The sequence below is a fragment of the Apteryx mantelli genome, chromosome 8, assembly GCF_036417845.1.
Source record: "Apteryx mantelli isolate bAptMan1 chromosome 8, bAptMan1.hap1, whole genome shotgun sequence".
In the NCBI taxonomy this organism is placed as follows: domain Eukaryota; kingdom Metazoa; phylum Chordata; class Aves; order Apterygiformes; family Apterygidae; genus Apteryx; species Apteryx mantelli.
In genome coordinates, this window is record NC_089985.1 from 13,518,594 (window position 1) to 13,534,910 (window position 16,317).

At 39.8% G+C, this 16,317-nt stretch overlaps 1 protein-coding gene across 4 annotated transcripts in view; it reads left to right on the forward strand.

The window, feature by feature from the left end:
* DNM3 (dynamin 3) overlaps positions 1-16,317 on the forward strand; it is a 194,806-nt gene that overhangs the window by 135,191 nt on the left and 43,298 nt on the right. The gene's annotated exons all lie outside the window — the stretch shown is intronic.

Here is a 16,317-nt window from a genome sequence, read left to right on the forward strand (position 1 = left end):
GGAGTTGATCAGTGTGGGAGGAGTTCTTCATTTTTAGGTTTTTTTTATAGTTTTGAGCTTTGCGCTTAAATGGTCTGAAGTGAAAATGTCTATGGTACTTTTCTCCACTCTTGTTTGCAACACCTTCTTCTGCAATATTGAGTGAAGTTTTGAGGAGAGATATCCAAAGAGATGGCTGACTTTAGTATAAATACCTGTCATTTGAGCCTTTGAAAGTTTTTTTTCTCTCTAATATATGGTTCGCCTTTCTTCAGCAAGTCTACTACTGTGCTAGATCCCTTCAGGGGTAGATCTGTTCTGAGAAATGATGCTTTATTTTGATAAAATTTGTTCCTCTTCCTGCTTGTGTTCCATGGAAAGGCCAGCCCCCTAAAGTCCACTGCTCCGGCATCTTGTGCTGTCTTCCACCTTGTCTTTCTCTCCTAATGCTTCCCTTATACCTGTGATACCTCCACAGCTTCCAGTATAATTCTGTTTGCATCTCTTCCTGCTGCTATGTATGCACACAAACAACCTGTGGTTTCTTCTCTTCATACTGAGTTTTAAGGCTGTCATCGAAAGCTAAATCAGAGAATGAACTGTTAGATTCCCCAATTATTTTAGGAATGAGCAGTGACGATGATGATTTTTTTAAATAGGCCAAATACAAATTTAGCTGGCAACCTAACAGATATCTGAGACTTTATCAGTACTTTTTTAAATTTTTCAATGACTCTTCAGTAGGTTGCCTGTACCCATAGATCAGTTCTTTTCTAAGACCATCAGAAGCAATTTCACAAGAATTAATTATGAGAGATTATCTACTTAATTACAAGGATTGAAATATTATATTGTTTCCTTTTCTTGCTCAGGTTTTAATGATGTTAAATCAGATGTAGCAATATGCTAACTGTTTTAATCTTTTATTCCGTGTCATTTGTCATATTCATACATTTTATGCTTTACCTTTAAGCAAGACAGACTAGTTGGATTTCCAAATGTCTCTTCCTTACCCCTAAAAATATTTTGCATTCAAGAAGTTTTCTAAAGATTCTTTTTGTTTTTGTTTAAAGTAACTTTCTTAAAGGAATCTTAGATATAAGAGAGAGGTTTCGTTGTAGGTTGAAAATGAAGGGAGTCTTCGAAATTCAGTTCTCCTTTGAGCTGGAATTATCTTTACATTGCAAAAAGAGTGAGTATTACTGTTCCAAAACCCTATAGTCTGAAATTCATCTGGTATTTTACTCTGCAGGAGTAGCACGCTCCTGCAAGCTCTGCAGGAAGAGATCTTTGATGCTACTCTAGTCTTGCAAAGTACCTTGTACCTACGAGATTGGAGCTTCAAATTGTGTACTGAAAAGCTGCTTGAAGTTTTAGTTTTGTAGAGCAAAAGTTCCAAGGCCCATGACACCTTAGGAGCTGCAGTATAACTTCAATAAAAATCGGCAGTATCTTTTTCCATTAAAATCATGTGCATGCTCATCAGTTTCAGATCTTCCTTTGACAATGTAAAATAGTTTTAGAGACATCAACTAGTCTTTTATTCTTGAAAGGATTAAAGGCCCTGTTTTTGTGCAAGTGACACTGCTAGAGACTAAGTGCAATTCTCACTTCAGTGTTTCCCCGCAGCTTTGCAATCCCAGAGTTAAAAATGCAAAGAGGTACCCTCGCACCTTCGCAGGGCGACCTTCTCATTGTTTCACATGTACAAGTTACAGCTGGTAACTTCAAGTATCTAAGGCTCTGGCACCAGAAGTAGAAAAATTGCTGCTTAGAAATGAAAAATAGATTAATAGTGCTGTAAACCTGGAGCAGTGCAGTGGTGAAGCTGGCCTGCTTTCTGTAACTGCCAGAGCAGTGTGCACAGCCTGGAATTTGAAAGTTAAGCTGTGTGTTTTCATCAACAGTTCTGCTACTCATGTACAAGAACGCTGATGTAAAATCCAACTCATTTTCCCTTAGCTGAGATACCTCTGTAGTGGCAGGAATATTAGGAATTTGTCATTGTATTCAAGAGATTTGTTCTGAATCCTCACTAGGAGCAAATCTCTCCAATAAGAATATTTGTTTTTCTATTGTTTTTCTAGTAGTGCCGCTTGAAATTGTGTAATTACAGGTGTAATGGGGCTCAACACTTACTGCCACAAACATGAAGATATGCTCTATTTGTCCCTAGTACTAATTTAATTCGTAAGCTAAGTCCAAGGTTGCTGATTCCCCCCCCCAAACAAAACTCCTTAATGTATTAAAAATTAAAGGCCAGATATCACTCCATTCCTCCATTTCCTCGCTTCCTTTTGCCTGCCTTTCCTGACCCTCTGCACATGCAGACACACACTCACATTCATATATTCACTCTCTAGTTATCTTCAGCCACCCCAAGAAGTTGCTCCATGTGCCCCTGAATTCTTTTGCAGTTTGCCAAGTCATCTCCTTCCCCCAGGGAATTTGCTTTTGTCAGGACTTGGGTTTTGACAGCCACCCAGATAGCAATGAATCAGTGTTTTTATTTTTCCAACCCATATGCAAGTCAGCTTGCTTGATATAGATCACACTATCACCAATTCACTTTGAAACACGATATCCATTTACCAGCTGACATTACTGCTGGGTTTCGGTACTGGTGCATCCAAACCTCCTTTTTTAAAAAATGACTGCAACTTTGTGACTAACCTTTCCGGACTGTATTTCTCAACTGTAGGCTGGTGTTTATTTTGGCTGACTTCCCCCTGTATAATATATACTGTTCATGCCAGCTTATGGCAAAACCCACAATTAAAAAAATAATAGCACAGATGTTCGTCGTAACTTGTTCTGCACACTTTACCTTGCTAGCACTGTCCATTCCTTTTACTCTCTTCCTTTATGCCATCTCCTCCCTTTTTTTGTTACTAATCTAAATATACAATATTTGCTTTTTAAAAAGCATTGGATAATGAAACTCTCCGTTCATTAGCATATCGTAGGGAGTGGTTGTCGTGAAAGGTAAGCGGACATGTTTAGTGGGTTGCTTTGTGTACTAGTTCAGTATTACCAATGCATGAAAATCCCTCTGACTTTGGTCCCATCCCCAGATCATTTCAGGCCTCATTTTCCTGTCCCTTGTATTAGTGTCCACGGACTTCTCTGGAGCCGCTCCTGATTCACACTGGAGGAAGGAAAAGGAGAATCAGAACATTTGGGTAGAGAGGAAATTTTGAAAAACAGTGAATTTACAACTTCCCCAAACATCTTCAATCCTTTGCGAATCCCCTGTGCTCCCCTGGAAGCTGCCTAACCAAAGGATTCAGTGAATGTTGTTTGAGTCAGTTCCTCATTTGGTTTGAGTGATTTCCAGAACTGTACAAGTTAGATTGAATGCATGTAAAATTAATGTATCTAATATTTCTTTTTTTCCCTCTTTCCTCCTTGCTGCATCCTGCAAAGGGGAACAACAGAGTAAGTTCTTTGTCCTTTTACAAAATCCTTTTGCAACCTGCCTCAAGGCTTTTGTCAGGAAAATCAGTTTCTCTTGTGGTTCACACAACTGGTGCCTTGCATACTTTTTGGAGCAAAATCGTATTACAAATGTTGGTGCAAAAGTGTCATCTATAAAATTATTAACAGCTTTTTGTTTTAATTTGGGGGAAGGAGATGTGTTAAATGTTGCTGAGTGTTATTTTTTTAAGGCAATTCAGTAAGAATGATACTATAAAACAGTATTGGGACCAAAGATTATGAAGGTATAGTAATAAAGACCTTCTGAGGAAAGGTTACTACAGTCTGATGAAACTCATTACAGCTGGATTTTTTGACCATACATCAAAGCTTGTATTAATGGGCAGTTATAAAAACTCAGCACTAAAGTCTTAAATAACAGATTTGCTGGCGTTGTTGGCTAAGCTGAACTAGATCAGTGTACTGGCTTTGAAGGTGCCTTAAAATGGATGGAGGAGGGTGGGGTCAACATTTGACTTGGCTTCTAGACCCTTGATGTGTTCCAGCTGGACAGCAGCAGAAGGGTGTGGGGTGTGGAGAGGGAGAGCTGAAATATGCATGGTAGGTTTTTGAAACTAAGCAGCACATAAAAAGACAGTTTTGCTGATGTTGATCTGATAAACTAATAATCAGGCAGTTCCCAAGGTTAGTACTTTTTTGATGGCACTTTTACTGAGCTTAAGAGTGGAAATTGCACATCTCACACTTTGGAAAATGATGCAGAGAGAGTTTGTCATGCAGTGGAAAGAAGTTACACAGCTTTTGTGCCTTTTTTTTTTTTCTTCCTTCCTCCTGTTTTGGTGTATTAACCCTTAGGAAAGATGTATTTGGAGCATCAAAAGATGTTTCCTAGCAAATGTTAAAACTAATCTCTGAAATATTGCCTGCTTCATCACATTCTGAGGTTGAAGCATTTTGGGGGTATTTGGGAAAGACTATAAAGTGGGTTTAAAATGTTCTGAAGGTTTGGGAGTTTGTCTGCTTTCGTTTTTGTATTTTTAAGCAATTGTTGACTCCTCTGTCTCCATAGTAGCTGGGCTCAGAAGCACCCCAAATCCTTGGTTTTGTTGGCCAGTCTGAGAAAAGAGGATTTTAGTGTTGGGTAGGGAGGAGTTAATGGAAGTGGTGCGTGGATGGCATGGAAAGAGGGACTTTACCTAGGAGATGATGTGAAGCATAAATGTTGCTGTGTTCACTTACAATATCAAGCTAATGTTTATAATGGTTCTTTACCATATGCTGACTTTAGGCTGTGCTGCTGCAGTGAATGCTCGTCTGATCTGCAGATGAGAGAGAATAGATGTAGGTGCTCCGTCAAGGGAATGGAAGTAGATGGGGCACCAAGGAACTCATGGGACTGGCAGAGCAGATCCTGGAGGTCAGGAGTTGCATAAAGAAGTTGTGTTCTCTGGAGACCTGAACTATGGGTCACTCCAGGGAGGTCAGGACTAGTAGCCCCTGATGAAGGGAGAGTTAACTGCTAACACAAGGCAGGATACGTATAGGCAAGTACAGGAGAAACTTGTGATGTTTGAGAGATGATGAAGCTGCCAGCTCTCCTTTTGCTCCAAGCAAGGAGAAATTCTTGCTCTAGGTTCTCCTGCTGGCCTGGTCTGTCAGCCAGAAAGTAATTCCAAGAAATGTCCCTGAAAGCTGTCCTGGTCTTTCCCTTGGACCTGGTTCATCCTGAGGATCCTTGCATCATCACCTGTGTCCCCAGTCATCCCCCTCCTCTTTGACACAAGCCATTCAGGCTGGGTTCTGGGGGTTTCATTATCCCAGTTAGGCAGGTATAGTTAGACTGCAGCTGCCTGCAGGGGCTCAAACCCCACAGCCTATGAGACATTGGGAGACTTCTACCATCTAGTTGCATGGAAAATGGAATGGGTAAACCTGAGGGGTGATGACAAAGTTTGAGGAGGTGTCAGGAGGACAGAGGAGGAGCAGGTTGAAGATCATAGTGATTTTTCAAAGCAGTATAATCCTTCCTTACTGCTCTGGGCATTTAGCAGAGCTGTAACGCTCCTGTTACCACTGCCTGGTATAGCGTTCACACAGTCCATCATGTCATGTGTACATCCACCCATTCAAATTGCGGCTGCTTCTATACCTCTGCCTTTAGGTTTGCACTCTTAGATTTACAAAAGTAAAAATAAACATTGGAGTAATGAGATCCTAAAAAAAAAAAATAAAATAAAAAAAAAGAAAGGGGGAGCACATTTATAATCGTCAGTGGATCTACTAATCATTTTTATTTTTACTTTTTAGTGTTGCACAATCATTAACGTAAGTGAGATTTCTCACGTGGTTAAAGATAAATATATCTTCAATAGCTTTGTTGGATAAGATCTGTAAAGGGGTCTTTTAGAATGAGGTAATGGAGACCTACCTCATTCATCAAACACATATTGGTGAGCCACATCTTATTAATATTAAAACTGAACTCCACTCTGCAATCTCACGTAGAAACAGGAGAGCACTGAGAAGCTGTTTGTTGCTTCAGTCCAGATACTGAAGACACAGCAGTTGAGTGTCTAAATACCTTTGAGGATTTGGATCTTCCCCTATGCGCCTTCATCACCTTAAAAAAAAAACAAAAAACCTCCAGAGCATTTCATAAAAAAGAAAACAAAAAAATGCATGAAATCCATTTTAGTTACACTTATAACATGGTTAAATTAAAAGATAAGTTAGATGCTGTGTCCTCATGAAATTTTGATTCCAAATCCGTAAGTACTTAAACCATAGGAAAAAAAGGAAAGGAAAAAAAAAAGAAAAAAAAAATTTAATATGAAGGTTCCTTTGTGGCCATCAAGCCCTGAATTCGACAATCATTTCTGCTTGATTTGAAGAGTCAAACACTTAATGCTGTGATTGGACTTGAGAAAATCCAACCTAGAACCCTAGAAAATAAAAGTCCGATTAAACTACTTCAGGTGGGTATAGTGACTACAGCATTCTTTTCTGAGTACTTTGCATTACTATGCTTGCTGATATCTTTTACAAAACATAGAACTGAAGTATAATAAATAATGTATCTGCATCTTGGTTAGTGAAATTGTCAAAATGTGGGTAATGGTGAGCATATGGAACATTTACTGAATACAAAGTCAGTTAGCATAATTTAGTTTGAATTTTCTCTTGAGAAAAACAAAATTCCCTTTGAAAGGAGAAGAAAAATGTACAGAAAAATACTCTTCTTGCCGGGTCAGTTTGCTTGTTATTCCTTAAAATAGTTCTTGGTGACATCTTAATTGCTTAGATTCAAGTCTCTTTTTTGGGGGTGGGGGGTTACCAAACCCAGATTCCAGATCAGCTACTTCATTAAAAAGACCAGATGTCCTGATTTCTCTTGAGACAGTCCTGGAAAATGGGAACTTACATTTAGTGAATGCAGGATACTCATTCAAGTTAAGTATATCACAACGGCTCTCTCGGTTCATCTATTTCTTGCTTGGCAGTTGACATGTAAATGGAGAAATTGTTCCAGAAGTCATATGTGTCTTTGCATAATAAAAGCGCTATGATGCTTCCTTTTTCCAGTTCAGCCATATTTCTGAAGGGTCTTCATCCACCTCGTAGATATAAAATCTGAATCAGCCAGTTACTGGCTGCGGTGATGTTGTACGAGTGCCCCAGCCAGATACAAACTGAAAGTAAGTGGTTCTGCTCCGAGATTGCTGAAGTCAATGTTTGAGTTAAGTTTGTGAGTTATAAAAAGTAGAGACTCGTTTGCATTTGTTGCAGAGTGAGAAATTGAAAAGCAAACTGTGCTGATATGGTAGAGGGTAGAACAGTGTAGGTATAAGTGTAAACTGTGCATTTACTATTTTTTACAGTTTTTTTTTTTTTTTAAACAAACTAATACATTTTAGAAAAGGAAGGCATTGAATTCTAAGGAAAGACGAATCCACTTCAGTTACGACAAACTTGGTTTTAGGCCAACTAGATTTAAAAATAACTTTTAAATGAAGAAGTGTTAAAATATTTTTTAAAGTGGAAAAATGCCATAATTTTATAGACAATGTTTCAGTCATTGCTTCAAACAGATGAATTGAATTTTACAATGAAGTCACGGTGTAAAGGAGCAGAGCGAGAGAGTGAGTGTGCATGCGCACACATGCTGGGTCAAATGCAGTCCAAAATACAGGCAGGAAAGGAAATGGCAGGCTGTTTTTCAGTCCCTTTCTTGCTGCCTCACTGTTTCAAGGATGTGAGAACAAATGTTTCAAATAAAAACTATCTTCTCCTTCTCCTAAATACTTACTAGTTCAAACAAAAACTAGATGCAACTAGTGCCTTGTTCACCAAATGGCAGATGATTTCAATGCCAGAAGCAAAGGAACAATTCAGCCCTGTTTTTTAATTCTTAAGAGTAAAATAATCCCTGGCATAAGAGAGTTAAAAATGTACAGGGGAAAAAGAGATTCATAGCATTGCATCAGTTGCACTGACTGTAACAAGATGCAGCCGAACTAACTGAATGATTTCAAAACCAGTCCCAGCGAAGCCGGTAACTGCCTGTTAGTGGTCGGGGGTTCAATAGCTGTTGCAGGGTTTTACATTTCTGCTATTAAATGGACCTGCTGACATTAAGCAAGCTTCAGGAAATTTAGAAAAGAGCAAACATTTTTTTATTTCTCTAATGTATTCATGGTGGGCTCTTTACTGTGCTTTTGGCAAGGCATCTGCATATTGAAAATATTTTGAAATTCTTCATTTTTTATGGCACAGCTAATTTTTGCACCACTTCCACCCTTATGAACGATTTCACTGAAGCTGTACAGAAAGGTGAAAACTCTCTGGCTGTAAAGTTTCAGCTCATGGAGCAAGACTGTTAGTCCAGTTCTGGACATACGTGCCTATCAAAAGTGTTGGAGAGTGAGATTTGCCCTGGGGCAGGTGGTGCCAAAGGCCAACCTCCAAAGATGCTTTCCTAGCTCAGGCAAATGAGTGCAGAGAGTTGGCTGGCAGAGAAGAGGGGAATGTCTGGACTTTGCTGCACCACCCTGTGCTACAAAGATCCTTTGGCCTCCCAGGCTGGTACCTGCAACTTGGGTCCCTGCGTCTCCAGGTCTCGGAGTGGCCATGGTCAGGAAGGTCCAATTGCCTCTCCCTCGCTTCTGGTGCAACACTGGGGTGTCTCCCATGAGGGGAACTGAACGGAAGGAGAAACCCACTGGCAGATATCCCAAGACTTTGGGACTCTCCTGGAATATCTTCCTTGTCTTCCAAGACACAAAAACCTACTCTTGAGTAGCGCTTTTTAAAAAAAGTAATGGGGAGTAAATAAAAATTTGAAAAAAAAAAATTCTGTCAAAAATGTCACCAAGCTAACACTTCCATAGCATTTAAAGTGTAACGGGAAATGTGGTCATTGGACATGAGGGTGGAGGGCAGTTGGTAAATAGCCAGATATTTCTTTTCTGTCTTTCATTTGCCACAGGCAACAAGATGATCAAGACAAACTGAGTGCTGTTTTCCCTGTCTCCTTTTTGGACAAAAACTAATATATGCAGTGTCTAATCTGATACATGGTTTCATCCTGGATTTTTTTAACCTATCCTACCTGTATCTTATTTGTGGAAATAGGTTTGTAATTGGTCTCCACATGGAGAGAAAAACTGAAGTCTTATTTTCTGAGTGTAGTGCCCTCCATTCTGAAACTTTATTCTCATTTAACTCTCCATTCATGCTGTCATTTGCTCCTGTTCTGCAGTCACTCCGCAGCTCCTGTCCCACCTGTTTCCCAATTCTGTTGTAGCCTTTGCTTGGCTGATATTTTCCCTGTCCTTCTCTACTTGCTGTATGTGTATGGTGCTTGATATATCAACTGTGCTAATTTGAGATAATCTGGTTTTGTCGCTAGGAAAAACTGCCTGTGAACCTTTTGTGCTGTTTGGGATGTGAAATTCTCTCACATCGGTGACTTTTGTTGTTCTTAAAACTCTTGCTCCTGCTGTTGAGAGAAAAGTGGTCTTACTCGCTCTTCTCCTTTACGTTCTCTCAGAAAAAGTGTGGGTTTTTTTTTTGGGGGGGGGGTTGTTTTTACCCAGTTGCTGCTTTTCCTCTTTTATAACCAAATTATTTGTAATTCAAAGATAGAATTATGCATGTTTGAATATGATACTAAGTTCAAATGACATATATGAAGTTATTTGGGTAGATAAAAGCTCTGTGGCATGTAGATACAAAATTACCATGAGCCATTACACAAGGTATCAGGCCCGTGCTAGACCCTTTAAACAGCAGATATTCAAACTTCTCAGTCATATATGTTGTATGATATTATCTTATGTTTGGCAGTTGGGGTTTCTGCACTGAGCAGCGCAGCTAAGGGCATTTAGGGAAATCAACTGAAGAGATGAATCCAGAGCACGGAAGGTGAAGTGCATTAGAAAAATTAGTCTTATTGAATGTAATTTGCCTTTCAGTTGTAGCTTGGTGGTTTTAAACTTTAATTCGCAGACCTAGATATTTGCATGGACCCCTGTATAATGAATAGAAGCCTTTCCAGTCACAGTTTAGTTGACGCTAGCTGTGTTCTGTAGATACTGTAGAAGTAGCCTGTAGCTGTTCAGGACTGTAGGCTGAAAACATCTGCTGTAGCATAATTCTAAATTGTAGTTATTAAAAGATACCTGGATGATTTGCATAGGTAAATTCTCAGAGACACTGCAAGCTAGATGGTCCTTGGCTCTTCTATGAGGGCATTGAAGAAAAGGGCAGAGGCAGCCCCTTTATCTGCTTTTGCAACTGCATGCAGTCAAGCATCTTCAAATAGCTCAACCTCTCTTTTGCGTCACCTGTGACCCAAAAGATGTGGCTGGAAACACCCAGGAGATGTGAAGTTTTCAAGCCAGCGCTGCACACCAAGGAGCTCTATGGTCATGGTTCCTTGCTGTTCCTTCACTGAGCACTTCAGTATAGGTGACGGTCTAACTGTGAACGACACCAGCAAACATCTTGGAATGTGTAGGAATCTATAGCCATGATACTGGTTATACATGAACCAGAGTTAGTATATTGCATGTGAGTGAATGTATGTCTCTGTGCAAGTAACCAATGTCCCATGCAAAGGGAAATACTTACCCTTACTTACAGAACATCTTCTAGACCAGTGGCTTCCAGCTGAGAGCTCAGAGCTGATTAAAATGTTAAAACTGAGGCTAATAGAGCAAAATACAGCATTGTCTGCAGTCCGTAACACTGTCTGTATTGTCCTTGGGATGGTGAAAATTGGTGCAATTGCTTTAGAAAGCTCATCTTTCAGCTGTCTCTGAACATTTGAAAACAACTCTTTCTCTCTGTGCAGGAAATACCTCTTAAACTGATGAGTCAATTCATATGCTTAGAAATGGTTTAACTGCAACCACCATAGATCACTGAAAGACTGGAAACATGGGTGAAATACTGGGCATAATGAATTCAATGGCAAAACCCCCATCAACTTCCAGAGGGCTAGGATTTCATCTGTCATGAGTGGGTGTGTTGTCCGTAGCATTGGATGTCTTTTTAGGAGACTGCATTTTTTTTTTCCTCCTGCTTTCTGTAGTCTGATTAGTGTTCTGCTAACATAAAGTTCTCCTTTCCTAGAATCAGTCTTGGCATTGTCTGACAGGGGCTGTGATTTCTGCCCCATGTCATATTTTTTCTATTTTATTTAGTTCCTTCTTATTTGTACAGTTTCTTTTGTGAGCCACAGCATGATGCTTTTCTAGCAGCTGTTGTTAATATTGTGAATAGATATTATTTGTCTAGAAGCCATAGTTGTGGACCAGGGTCCCATTTTACAAACTTTAAAAACATGCTTCCTGGCTCAGAGCATACAAAGAATGAGATGAGAATAGGTGGATACTTAACTGAGCAGTGTCCTGTCTGCATTCTTGGTGGAGGCTTGTTGCTGGCTATTGAGTTCCTCTGGAAATAGAGGGTCTCAAGGCAAACTACCTGTTTACCAGTGGTCTGACTAGCAGAGGACATGGGATTTGAGATTGTTTTGTTACTAAAGAATTCCATTCAGAAGGAGCACGATTTCTTTCCACAGAAGTTCTCTCTTCAAGCCTGAGAAGGCAGTATTGTGTGCTGTTTGAAGCAGGCTTAGCCAGATGTCTTCATCTTCTATTCTTTAAAAATACCTTGCTCCAACATCTTTTGCATATTAAGTGATTTCTTTCCACCTGTCTTTTAAAGACAATCAGTGATTAATCCTTCTGTTCTACAGAATCCTAATCCTAATCCTTTACCAGGCTCTTTTCAAATCATTTCTAAAATTTGACCAGTTCACTTGAGTGTCACTCCTTAGCTGGTGAACTAGAAGCATCTCAGCTTAATGTATAATTGGAAATTTGCTCAAGTGGTTTTGTTGGGTTAGTTGTTCAAGTGGTTTAAGCTAGTTCACCAAGGTTACTGATTTTAGATGTCAGCATACATATGAGATTCTTCATCCTCTTTTTGGTTTAATGAAGGAGGAAAGGAAAAACTTTGGAACATGATTGTACCCAAGACATCGTGTGTGTGTGTTTTCAAAGAACTGTGGTGTCTTTGCTCAGATATGCTGAATAGATTTTCTTTTTGTATACAAGTGTCAAAATTCAGATCTTTTCTCATGGGATCTTGCTGGGGAATTGCAGGTATTACCAGGCCTCTGGGTCTAGGTAGAAACAGATGATTCCTTCCAAGTTTGAAGCTTTTGACTGTAGGCTACTTCACAGTCTCTCTTTGTAGACCATGTGACCTTGGAAGCAGAGTCTCAGTTATCCTGAGTACAAGGTGCCATAGCCACATCACCCAAATTCATCTCACTGGAGGACCTCCTAGGTAACTGTCTATGGGCAACATGAAGTAAAACAGAGAAACTCAAACTTACAGTGGAATACTTAAATACACATCCTTTCTCTGACCGAGCTCAGGAAAGTTGCCATTCCATAAAAGTCAAAATGATGCAACACTTCTCAGAATGACCTATTCCCCTCTTGTGAATTCCTGGGTTCTGAAGCAAAGTCCTTCCTCCCTGTGCTCTTTCTAGCTAAATCCTCCGTTTCTGATGATGGAATGATTTATCTGACCTAAAAGATGCTCCTATTTTAAAGCAGGTGCTTATATCTTACTAGCCCCTGCAATTTCTCTGTGCAAAGCTCATGCTTCATCAGTATTGGTGGCCTTTAAACTGTTCTTTCACAGATTTTAAAAAAATATATGTTTTATCATGTGTAGAAAACATTAAGCTATCTCCCAGAGTTTACAGATAAACAGGGTGTTTGTGACAGTCTTTCCGGTTATTCCAAATTCAACCCTTAACTGAAACTGGAAAATTACAGTTCAAATATCAGTGATACTACCCCTTTTGTTGCTGAGCATTTTGGTAAAAAAAACTGCTTTACTATGGTAACTCCACAGTCCCTTGAGAATTACTCTAGGGTACTTTCAACCTTCCTTTTTTTTCTCTGCAAGATTCTGGCTGTATCCCTGAAAACTTCTGGGGGCTGCTAGGGATCTGCAGCAGCTGAGAATATGGGGATCAGCATAAACTGAAATAAAATCGGTGGGAAAAGGAATAACTTTGGGCAGGGGATGTTTCTGGGCAGGTTAGAGTGTCCACATACACATTTAATGAGCTAAAAACTCATTAGAGAGAGAGAAAAAAAAAAAAATTAACAGTTGTTACCAGCTTTCCAATCTGTCTTCCTGGACTTCTGCAAGAACTAGGAGGTTTTGCCGCAGAATGTAAGCTCTGCTTGATGCAGAATATGTGTGCTTTTGTTAATATTCATACCTGTAATCTCCAACAGTAGAAATTTTAGCTAGTCCAAAATCAGGCATCACAATGTTCAGATCTGATTGTTTGTTTGGAAACCACTGTGATCTCTCTTATTTTTATGAACTTATTTTACGGAGTTTAAAATCTCTTTGCTGGAAGATACACTTGAAAACACACAACATGCTTCCAAAATGTTGTGCTAATTAAAAAAAAAAAAAAAAAAAAAAAAAAAAGCTCTTAAGCTCATAACCAAAGAATTATACATTGGAAGTCAGATCCAGCCTTTCTTTGGATAGAGTACTATTTCTTGCGCAGCCTGCTGTGTGTCTGATAACATATTCCGGAGAGACTGTGCATGCAGAGAGCTTTTCATTTAGTTTCTCTGGGTGTAGTACGGCAGGATATTTGCATCCGTAAACATTTAGTTATAAAAGATGAAGAATGTATTGAAATCCAGGCATTTGTATTTCTTGATATTTCTTGAGAGTGTGACTGCATGTAGTCAACAGAGAAACACTCTCCAATGCTGTAGCAAAAAACATTCTTTTCACATTTCTTCCCAGTTTCATTAGTCGTGTCATACAAGAGCTAGAATACGAGGCAGACTTTTCAAGGAGCCATGGCACTTCTTCCTGTTTTTGGGTTTCCAAAGAGAACTGTGCTTACTAGGTTGTTCTGTTGCCAAAGGTTTTATCATGTGGACTGAGTATTGCTACGGAACAGACAACACCATCTTCATGTGTTTTTAGACATGTTATTTACTGGGGTTTCCCTGAAGAAAGCTTAGGAATTCTTTCCTTATGAGTCACTAACCAAGTGATTGTTTTTATATAAACTTTCCTTCAGCTGGTTAGAATTGGAACACGGTGTCTTCTGCTCCTTCTGGGGCCTGACTTTTCTCTTAATTTCTTTTAACAGTTGTTCCTGCAGCCAACAGGATGATTTGAACCTGGTGGCCTTCCCACCCCTTCCCCCCTTTCTGATTTCCATAGTCTTGAAAATGACTGGTCTAGCCAGCAGACGTGCTGGTGGCAATCATAATTTGTGTATAATTCTGCTTTTCAGCTTTCTGCCTGATGGTGCTTTTTCAACTCTGAACCTTACATGTGGCTTAGGCAGAATGTGTTTTGACACTAGCCAAATTGGAGTATGTATTTAATGTGCTGAAATTAAAACAAAAAGTAGATGTTTGACTTCAGCTGCATAAAGGTTAAAAGCTGTGAAGCACTGTGTTTCCATAATGGAAATCACTAAAGCTGGAGAGACTCATGCATTCTCTTGCATACTCCTGAATCCTTTCCCACCCTCCTTCAGTGGCTGCAGCGGAGTCGTCTTTTGCCAGCTGAGTGGTGTAGAGTCACTTTTAATTACCTCCTTCCACTGCTTTTGATTTCAAGCCCAACTGATGGCGCCAGGGGCTGAACCACAGGGAGATCTCCAGGCAAGTCCTGCGTATGTCAGGCAGCCTTGCCAGGCAGCATCTATACAGCCCGCTGCACTTCCTTGTGGTGTTTTCATTATTACATTTTAATTTTTTAGCCTGACAGGAGCTATGTTAAAATCTCGTAACTCTATAATGTGCTTGTACATATGAAATTCCAGGTTATGGTCACCGACTTCTCTTCCAGTGCCTGACTTCACTTCAGATATTTATACTCTGTGTGTACATGTGTGTAATTATATATATGTTTGACCATGTAGATAAAATATCCTGTGTATAGAGGTTTCTTAAAATACACGGCATCATTTTAAGCCAGTAAGTATGCAAAATTCTTTGAGTCTTTTTCATAACCCAGGATTGGATTTCTTTATTTTTACAGGAACAGGAATGGTTTAGCTGGAATGAAAATGTTCATTCCACTGCATCATTAGCTACAGCCAGTCTTGAGTTGAAGCCTTTCCCATTTTTCATGTTAAAGCCCTAGTAGTTTGCCTATTAATCAACATGTAGGATGAATTTCTGGGGTTAAAAGAGCTTGTCTGCATGCCTCTCATTTAAGCTGAACTTTTTCTCTTTTTTTCTTATAAAGGAAGGTAGCCAGAAAATAAATTATGCTTTAAAGTTCACCTCCTATCATTACCCTCCTGACAAACACCCCAGAAATTTTCCCTTGACAAACATGGAAATTTAGCTGAAGTAACAGATCCTCAAATGTGTCATTTGATCCTCTAATAATTCGAAAGTAACCTTCTGTTAGAATAGATTAGTCACTGACATGGTGTTTGTCTCAGGTGGGATATCTAGTACTGAAGGTCCAGATTCTTTTATCAAATTAAACATGAATTTGTGGGTCTCGAACAAAGTTTTTCCTCCCTTTTCCATTACAAGGAAGCTGTAACCAGTGGTCCTTGTCCTAATGCAAACATAAAGCCCCTTTGGTCAGCTCTTTACCTGCTTTTCAGCAGCCTGCTTTTCTCACGCAAGGGTCACGTGTTCTTACCAAACTGGCAATGGCTTCTGGAGAGGCATGACAGAAGTCAGCCTCTGGGACCAGCTCATTGTACTGACAAGGGCAGTTTTTGCTCGCTCCTTCTGTGATTCAGGTCAGTCTCTCTGTGGCCAGGCCCCTCTCCTCTATGCATACAAGCCTGTAGAAGGTGATGATCCGATCTTCCAGTTCAGAGACAGGAGTGGGAAAATTGCACTTAGAAGGAGAGGAATTTTCTACACCACTTCTCTACACTGGTCTTGCCAGGCTACATATATCACTCTTTACAGATCTGTGGAACATGCATTGCTTCTCCAGCCCACCCTGAAGAAAGTGGTCCAACAACAGTCTCCATGCCAGGTGGCTTCTTAAGAAAGTAGGTCTTTTCCAAAGGCCATATTCATCCTTTCCCAGGCCCAGTAAACAGCAGCATGAGGTTGATCAAGGTATACACGGGAGTTTTCGGTCACCACTAATCAAGTACCTTCACTCTTTCCTCCCAAATATACTCCCCAGCTTAATGGGAGAACTGACTCAAAGCCCTTTGCAGCTCTGAAGCAGGGGGGTATGCTTTGGAACATGGACAAGAACTTTGTAGGGGAGGAAGGAAAAGGGCCATGTAGTTCATATAAGATGTAGAGCTATTTCAGTTTAACTGTCTAGCGGTCTCAA